Source organism: Callithrix jacchus, chromosome 2 (assembly GCF_049354715.1).
Source record: "Callithrix jacchus isolate 240 chromosome 2, calJac240_pri, whole genome shotgun sequence".
NCBI lineage: Eukaryota > Metazoa > Chordata > Mammalia > Primates > Cebidae > Callithrix > Callithrix jacchus.
Genome location: NC_133503.1, coordinates 72,472,947 through 72,480,877, shown reverse-complemented (window position 1 = coordinate 72,480,877; position 7,931 = coordinate 72,472,947).

Sequence of the window (7,931 nt, the reverse complement as noted above, 5' to 3'; positions counted from 1 at the left end):
ATGACCAGTGATGATGAGCATTTTTCCATATGTTTGTTGGCCTCATGTATGTCTTCTCTTGTAAAGTGTCTGTTCATATCCTTTGCCTATTTTTGAATGGGCTTGTTTTTTCCTGTAAATCTGTTTGAGTTCTTTGTAAATTCTGGATATCAACCTTTTGTCAGATGGGTAAACTGCAAAAATTTTTTCCCATTCTGTTGGTTGCCAATTCACTCTAGTGACTGTTTCTTTGGCCATGCAGAAGCTGTGGAGTTTGATTAGGTCCCATTTGTCTATTTTGGCTTTTGTTGCCAATGCTTTTGGTGTTTTGGTCATGAAGTCCTTGCCTACTCCTATGTCCTGAATGGTTTTGCCTGGATTTTCTTCTAGGGTTTCTATGGTGCCAGGTCTTATGTTAAGTCTTTAATCCATCTGGAGTTAATTTTAGTGTAAGGTGTCAGGAAGGGGTCCAGTTTCTGCTTTCTGCACATGGCTAGCCAGTTTTCCCAACACCACTGATTAAACAGGGAATCCTTTCCCCATTGCTTGTTTTTGTCAGGTTTATCAAAGGTTGTGTTGTAGATATGTTGTGTTGCCTCCGATGCCTCTGTTCTGTTCCATTGGTCTATATCTCTGTTTTGGTACCAGTACCATGCTGTTTTGATTACTAGCCTTGTAGTATAATTTGAAGTTCGGTAGTGTGATGCCTCCCGCTGTGTTCTTTTTGCTTAGAATTGACTTGGCTATGCGGGCTCTCTTTTGGTTCCATATGAAGTTCATGGTGGTTTTTTTCCAGTTCTGTGAAGAAAGTCGATGGTAGCCTGATGGGGATAGCGTTGATTCTGTAAATTACTTTGGGCAGTATAGCCATTTTCACAATATTGATTCTTCCTAACCATGAACATGGAATGTTTCTCCAACTGTTTGTGTCCTCTCTTATTTTGTTGAGCAGTGGTTTGTAGTTTTCCTTGAAGAGGTCCCTTACGTTCCTTGTGAGTTGTATTCCTAGGTATTTTATTCTTTTTACAGCAATTGTGAATGGCAGTTCGTTCTTGATTTGGCTCTCTTTAAGTCTGTTATTGGTGTATAGGAATGCTTGTGATTTTTGCACATTGATTTTATATCCTGAGACTTTGCCGAAGTTGCTTATCAGTTTCAGGAGTTTTTGGGCTGAGGTGATGGGGTCTTCTAGGTATACTATCATGTCGTCTGCAAATAGAGACAGTTTGGCTTCCACCTTTCCTATTTGAATACCCTTTATTTCTTTTTCTTGCCTGATTGCTCTGGCTAGAACTTCCAGTACTATATTGAATAGGAGTGGTGAAAGAGGACATCCTTGTCTAGTGCCGGATTTCAAAGGGAATGCTTCCAGTTTTTGCCCATTCAGTATGATATTGGCTGTTGATTTGTCGTAAATAGCTTTTATTACTTTGAGATACGTTCCACCGATACCGAGTTTATTGAGGGTTTTTAGCATAAAGGGCTGTTGAATTTTGTAAAATGCCTTCTCTGCGTCAATTGAGATAATCATGTGGTTTTTGTTTTTGGTTCTGTTTATGTGGTGAATTACGTTTATAGACTTGAGTATGTTGAACCAGCCTTGCATCCCTGGGATGAATCCTACTTGATCATGATGGATATGTTTTTTGATGTGCTGTTGCAATCGGTTTGCCAGTATTTTATTGAAGATTTTCGCATCTATGTTCATCATGGATATTGGCCTGAAGTTTTCTTTTCTTGTTGAGTCTCTGCCTGGTTTTGGTATCAGGATGACGTTAGTTTTATAAAATGATTTGGGAAGGATTCCCTCCTTTTGGATTATTTGGAATAGTTTCAGAAGGAATGGTACCAGCTCTTCTTTGTATGTCTGGTAGAATTCGGCTGTGAACCCATCTGGACCTGGGCTTTTTTGTGTGGTAGGCTCTTAATTGCTGCCTTGGCTTCAGACCTTGTTATTGGTCTATTCATAGTTTTGGCTTCCTCCTGGTTTAGGCTTGGGAGGACACAGGTGTCCAGAAATTTATCCATTTCTTCCAGGTTTATTAGTTGATGTGCATAGAGTTGTTTGTAATATTCTCTGATGATGGTTTGAATTTCTGTGGAATCTGTGGTGATTTCCCCTTTATCGTTTTTTTATTGCATCTATTTGGTTTTTCTCTCTTTTCTTTTTTATCAGTCTGGCTAGTGGTCTATTTTGTTGATCTTTTCAGAAAACCAGCTCTTGGATTCATTTATTTTTTGAAGGGTTTTTCGTGTCTTTATCTCCTTCAGTTCTGCTCTGATCTTAGTTATTTCTTGTCTTCTGCTAGGTTTTGAGTTTTTTTGATCTTGCTCCTCTAGCTCTTTCAATTTTGATGACAGGGTGTCAATTTTGGATCTCTCCACTCTTCTCATATGGGCACTTGTTGCTATATATTTTACTCTAGAGAGTGCTTTAAATGTGTCCCAGAGATTCTGGTATGTTGTGTCTTTGTTCTCGTTGGTTTCTAAGAACTTCTTTATTTCTGCCTTCATTTCAGTGTTTATCCAATCAACATTCAAGAGCCAGTTGTTCAGTTTCCATGAAGCTGTGCGGTTCCGGGTTAGTTTCTGAATTCTGAATTCTAACTTGATTGCACTATGGTCTGAGAGACTGTTTGTTATGATTTCAGTTGTTTTGCATTTGCTGAGGAGAGCTTTACTTCCAATTATGTGGTTGATTTTGGAGTAGGTGTGATGTGGTGGTGAGAAGAATGTATATTCTGTGGATTTGGGGTGGAGAGTTCTGTAGATGTCTATCGGGTTTGCTTGTTCCAGGTCTGAGTTCAAGTCCTGGATATTCTTGTTAATTTTCTGTCTGGTTGATCTGTCTAATATTGACAGTGGAGTGTTGAAGTCTCCCACTATTATTGTGTGGAAGTCTAAGTCTCTTTCTAAGTCATTAAGAACTTGCCTTATATATTTGGGTGCTCCTGTATTGGGTCCATATATATTTAGGATCATTAGTTCTTCTTGTTGTATCAATCCTTTTACCATAATGTAATGACCTTCTTTGCCTCTTTTGATCTTTGTTGCTTTAAAGTCTATTTTATTGGAGATGAGAATTGCAATGCCTGCTTTTTTTTTTTTTTTCTCTCTCCATTTGCTTGGTAAATCTTCCTCCATCCCTTTATTTTGAGCCTTTGTGTATCCTTGCATGTGAGATGGGTTTCCTGGATACAGCACACTGATGGGTTTTGGTTTTTTATCCATTTTGCCAGTCTGTGTCTTTTGATTGGTGCATTTAGCCCATTTACATTTAGGGTTAATATTGTTATGTGTGAATTTGATACTGCCATTTTGATGCTAGCTGGCTGTTTTGCCCGTTAGTTGATGAAGATTCTTCATTTTGTTGATGCTCTTTAGCTTTTAGTGTGTTTTTGGAGTGGCTGGTACTGGTTGTTCCTCTCTATGTGTAGTGCCTCTTTCAGGAGCTCTTGTAAAGCAGGCCTGGTGGTGACAAAATCTCTGAGTACTTCCTTGTTCACAAAGGATTTTATTTTTCTTTCACTTATGAAGCTCAGTTTGGCTGGATATGTAATTCTGGGTTGAAGGTTCTTTTCTTTAAGGATGTTGAATATTGGCCCCCACTCTCTTCTTGCTTGTAGAGTTTCTGCTGAGAGATCCGCTGTGAGTCTGATGGGCTTCCCTTTGTGGGTGACCCGACCTTTCTCTCTGGCTGCCCTTAGTATTTTCTCCTTCATTTCAACCCTGGTGAATCTGACGATTATGTGCCTTGGGGTTGCTCTTCTTGCGGAGTATCTTTGTGGTGTTCTCTGTATTTCCTGCACTTGAATATTGGCCTGCCTTGCTAGGTTGGGGAAATTTTCCTGGATAATATCCTGAAGAGTATTTTCCAGCTTGAATTCATTCAATTCATTCTTTTCGTCCCCTTCTGGTACACCTATCAAACGTAGGTTAGGTCTCTTCACATAGTCCCACATTTCTTGGAGACTTTGTTCATTCCTTTTTGCGTTTTTTTCTCTAATCTTGGTTTCTCATTCTATTTCATTGAGTTGATCTTCAACTTCTGATATTCTTTCTTCTGCTTGGTCAATTCAGATGTTGAAACTTGTGCATGCTTCGTGAAGTTCTCGTGTTGTGTTTCTCAGCTCCTTCAATTCATTTACATTCCTAAGTTATCCATTCTTGTTATCATTTCCTCGAATCTTTTTTCGAATCTTTTTTCAAGGTTCTTAGTTTCTTTGCATTGATTTAGAACATGTTCTTTTAGCTCACAGAAGTTTCTCATTACCCACCTTCTGAAGTCTGATTCCATCATTTTGTCACAGTCATTCTCCGTCCAGCTTTGTTCCCTTGCTTGTAAGGAGTTTTGGTCCTTTGTAGGAGGTGAGGTGTTCTGGTTTCGGGTGTTTTCCTCCTTTTTGCGCTGGTTTCTTCCCATCTTTGTGGATTTATCTACCTGTCGTCTGAGTAGTTGCTGACTTTTCTATTGTGTCTCTGAGTGGACGTCCAGATTGTTGATGATGAAGTATTTCTGTTACTTGGTTTTCCTTCTACCAGTCTAGCCCCTCCGCTGTATGACTGCTGAGGTCCACTCCAGGCCCTGCTTGTCTGGGGTACACCTGTAGCAGCTGCGGAACAGTGAGGGATGCTACCAGTTTCTTCTTCTGCTATCTTTGTCCCAGAATGATGCCCGCCTAATGTCAGTCTGATCAGTCCTTTTGAGGTGACTCTGGATACACAGGGGTCAGGGAGCTGCTTGAGGAGACAGTCTGTACTTTATAGGAGCTCAAGTGCTGAGCTGTGAGCTCTGTTGTTCATTCAGGGCTGTTAGGCTGCTACGTTTATGTCTGCTGCAGCAGAACTCTTAAAACCCCTTTTTTTTCCTCAGATTCTCTGTCTCAGGGAGTTGGGTCTTTCTTTATGAGTGTCTGTTGCACTATCCTGCCCAGCTAGGAGGAGTCTAGTCACTATTTGCCTGCCAAGGCTCCGCCCTGCTGATGTGGGGTCCGCCCTGTTGCTGCGGGCTCTGCCCTGCGGCAGAGTCTCTCTGTTATGGCAGGTTGCCTCAGCAACGGCAGGCTGCGTCAGCAATGGGAATGTACCTCAGTAGGGATGGATTGCCTTGATAATGGTGGACGCCCTCCCCCACCGAGCTGCACCGTCCTGGATTGAGCTGTGCCCACAGTGAAACTCTCCACCCGGAGTGTCTCGAATTGCTATTTTGTTTGTCCCTGTGGGCGTGAAACCCACCGAGCCTGCTTGCCTGGCTCCCTGCCTCAGAGCGCCTTCCTTTTTTTTTTCTTTTAAGTTGAACAGATTGCTCTCTCCCATGTGTTTCGGTCGCCCACTGTTAGGGCACCAGGATCTCTGTGATTTCCCATGCAGCGAGCCACTGCACTGGCTCAAACACCACTTCCCAGGAATCTCCTGGTCTGGCTCACTGTCCAAGTCCCGTTTAATCAGATGGATATGCTAATCTGCCCTCCCAAATCTCAGATTGCCGGTTTAGCAGGGCACCTGGACCAGTGTGTTTTGTGCAGAGTGTTGTGGAGTGCCGCTGCGCTGCGGCGCCGGCCAAAGTGGCCGCAACAGCCAAAACGGCTGCGCTTGCATCCCATGTCTCTCCTACACCTGGGAATTTCCCCTTTCTGTGGGCAACAAAGATCCGTCTGGAAATGCAGCTTTGACTCATCCTCTGCTCGTTGACTGAGAGCTGCGATCCTGAGTTGTTCTTATCGCGCCATCTTGAATCAAGTAAAAATATTTTTTTAAAAATTAAATGAGAGAATATAAAAGTCCAGAGAGTGTAGCACAATCCCCAAAACTCTCCCAATCCAGATGGTTGCTGGGCCAGGGTGAGGTCTTGTGTCTTGGCTTGTCCAGATGTTCGACAAATCTGCAACACAGACAGAGGTGTGAGGGTCACTGCGGGGCACAGAGGTGGAGGGAGGAGGGGCTCCCTGGGGTGGGTGTGCAGGTCTCAGAGGGCTCCTCAGGCCCTGGAAGGTAACCTTGGGCCCCAGGTTTCCCCAGAGTCTGTCCACAGGGCTCTGAGGCCTGGCTGAGGGGGTTATGTGTGCACAGAGAGTGTCTCTAAATGTCCTGCAGGAGGCACTGAGCCCAGGCATACACACAGGCACCTTCAGGGAGCTGGACCCCTGATACTGAAACAGATGCAGAGGGAGGGGGAGGCTCAAGGATCCACAGGCAGAGTCTTAGGCCCTCGGGCCCTGAGAGGAGCAGGAGGTCTGATGACACAGGGCGGGCTGGGGACCTGCCCTCTCTCCTGACCCTCCGCGTCATCCACATGGAAGAACTGCACGTTAAATGTGTGCAGCTTCCTGGAGCACGTCATCATTACAGCCTAAGAATACTTGGTCCTTCCAACACCCCACCAACCCTGTCTGTGCATTTTCATTTAGGAAATCATTATGCTTTAGCAAAACACACATTTCCCATGTAATACATTCAGCATACAAGGATTACAGAAAACACTACTTGTTAAAGAATGAAAAAGAGGGTGTGTGTGATGTATAATAAATGTGTATATATATATGTATAAAACATACATTTATATGTGTATAATTTTGAATAGTAAAATACATTTAAAACAGTGGCTCCCTGAATCGTGCCCCTTAAGTTCTCCCAAGTGACCATAGCCCTGACTTGTCTTCAGGGGTTTCTTTTGTTGACATCGGACACAGATACAGAACCATCGATGCCCAAGCCAGTGCTCTCTACACACAGAAGCCTCCAACCTCATGTTGAGAAATGGGGCCAGGAGGCCACCCCAGGCCCCAGGGCTCCATGGAGGCTGAGGAGCTGCTGGGACTGGGCACACCCCAGGGGTTCTGGATCCTGGCTTTTCCCCTACTTGATGCCAGGACCTACTGAGTGCCTGTGGGTGTCCAGTGCTGGGCTGGGTGGGCTGCTTGCTGGCATGGCAAAGCCCGGGGGTGCCTCCCTCCCTCTCACACCTTTCCCAGGAAGCATGAAACATGGGGGTTCATGGTCAGCCCCAATGTCTTCTCATGATGACCTGGTCATGCTCACTGTGGGCTTCAGGGGGCTGGTAGGGCAGAGCTGGGTCCCCTCAAATGAGCTCCAGTGGCACTGCAGACAAGAACACGGTGCGTGGCCTTGGAATCCTGCACATGGTAGCTGGACCAGCACCTCAGCTTCTTCCTCATTAGAGCAGCCTGTGGAGGGCTCAACCCAGCAGGCTCACGGGCTGCTATGGAGAGGGTGTGTTCCCTGGAGGATGCTTTCTGGGCATCCTTCGCCTGCCTGTAGGGATTTCCAGCATAACAAAGAAAGGTCACAACAGGTCAGGTGAGGCTCTTCAGCATCCTCATCCTCCTTGAACTCACCAGGTGTCCTGATGGGATAGCAGGAGAGTGGGGAAGACGTGGGGACACAGGCAATGTCTGCCTTCCCCTGGTCATGCTGCCCCTGCACACTCATATTTCTTCTGCCTGTTCAGGCTTTGTCTCTATTGCTTTTTCCACAGGTGCCAGGAGAGGACTTGTTGGCATCTGAGAGTAAGAAAACAACTGTGCATGTCCAGAGTCCCCATTGCAGCTTTGGGGGGTGGTCCCCAGAGCAGACCCAGATGTCACAGGGAACCCCTCAAGTAGGGTGGGGCCAAGCTCTTCTGACCCCAGCCGGGCTTCCTGCCTGGACCCTGTGGAATTGTTCAACAAGATTCAGCATTGCAGCCTGGGGCCAGGAGTCAGGGCAATGCCAAGACAGTGGGCAGGAGAGCTGCAGAGGGACTTTACAGGCCCTGAAGACCAGAGCATTGACTGCCACGATGAGACCAGGTCCCTCAGGAGAATGATAAGAGAGGGAAAGAGGGAGAGGGCCAGAACTAGAGGAGCTCATGAGTTGGATGGTGAGAGAGGGGAGGAAGGAGATAATTACATGCTGATGGTCGTCTGCACTCTTGGACTCTTCCATATCTGCTC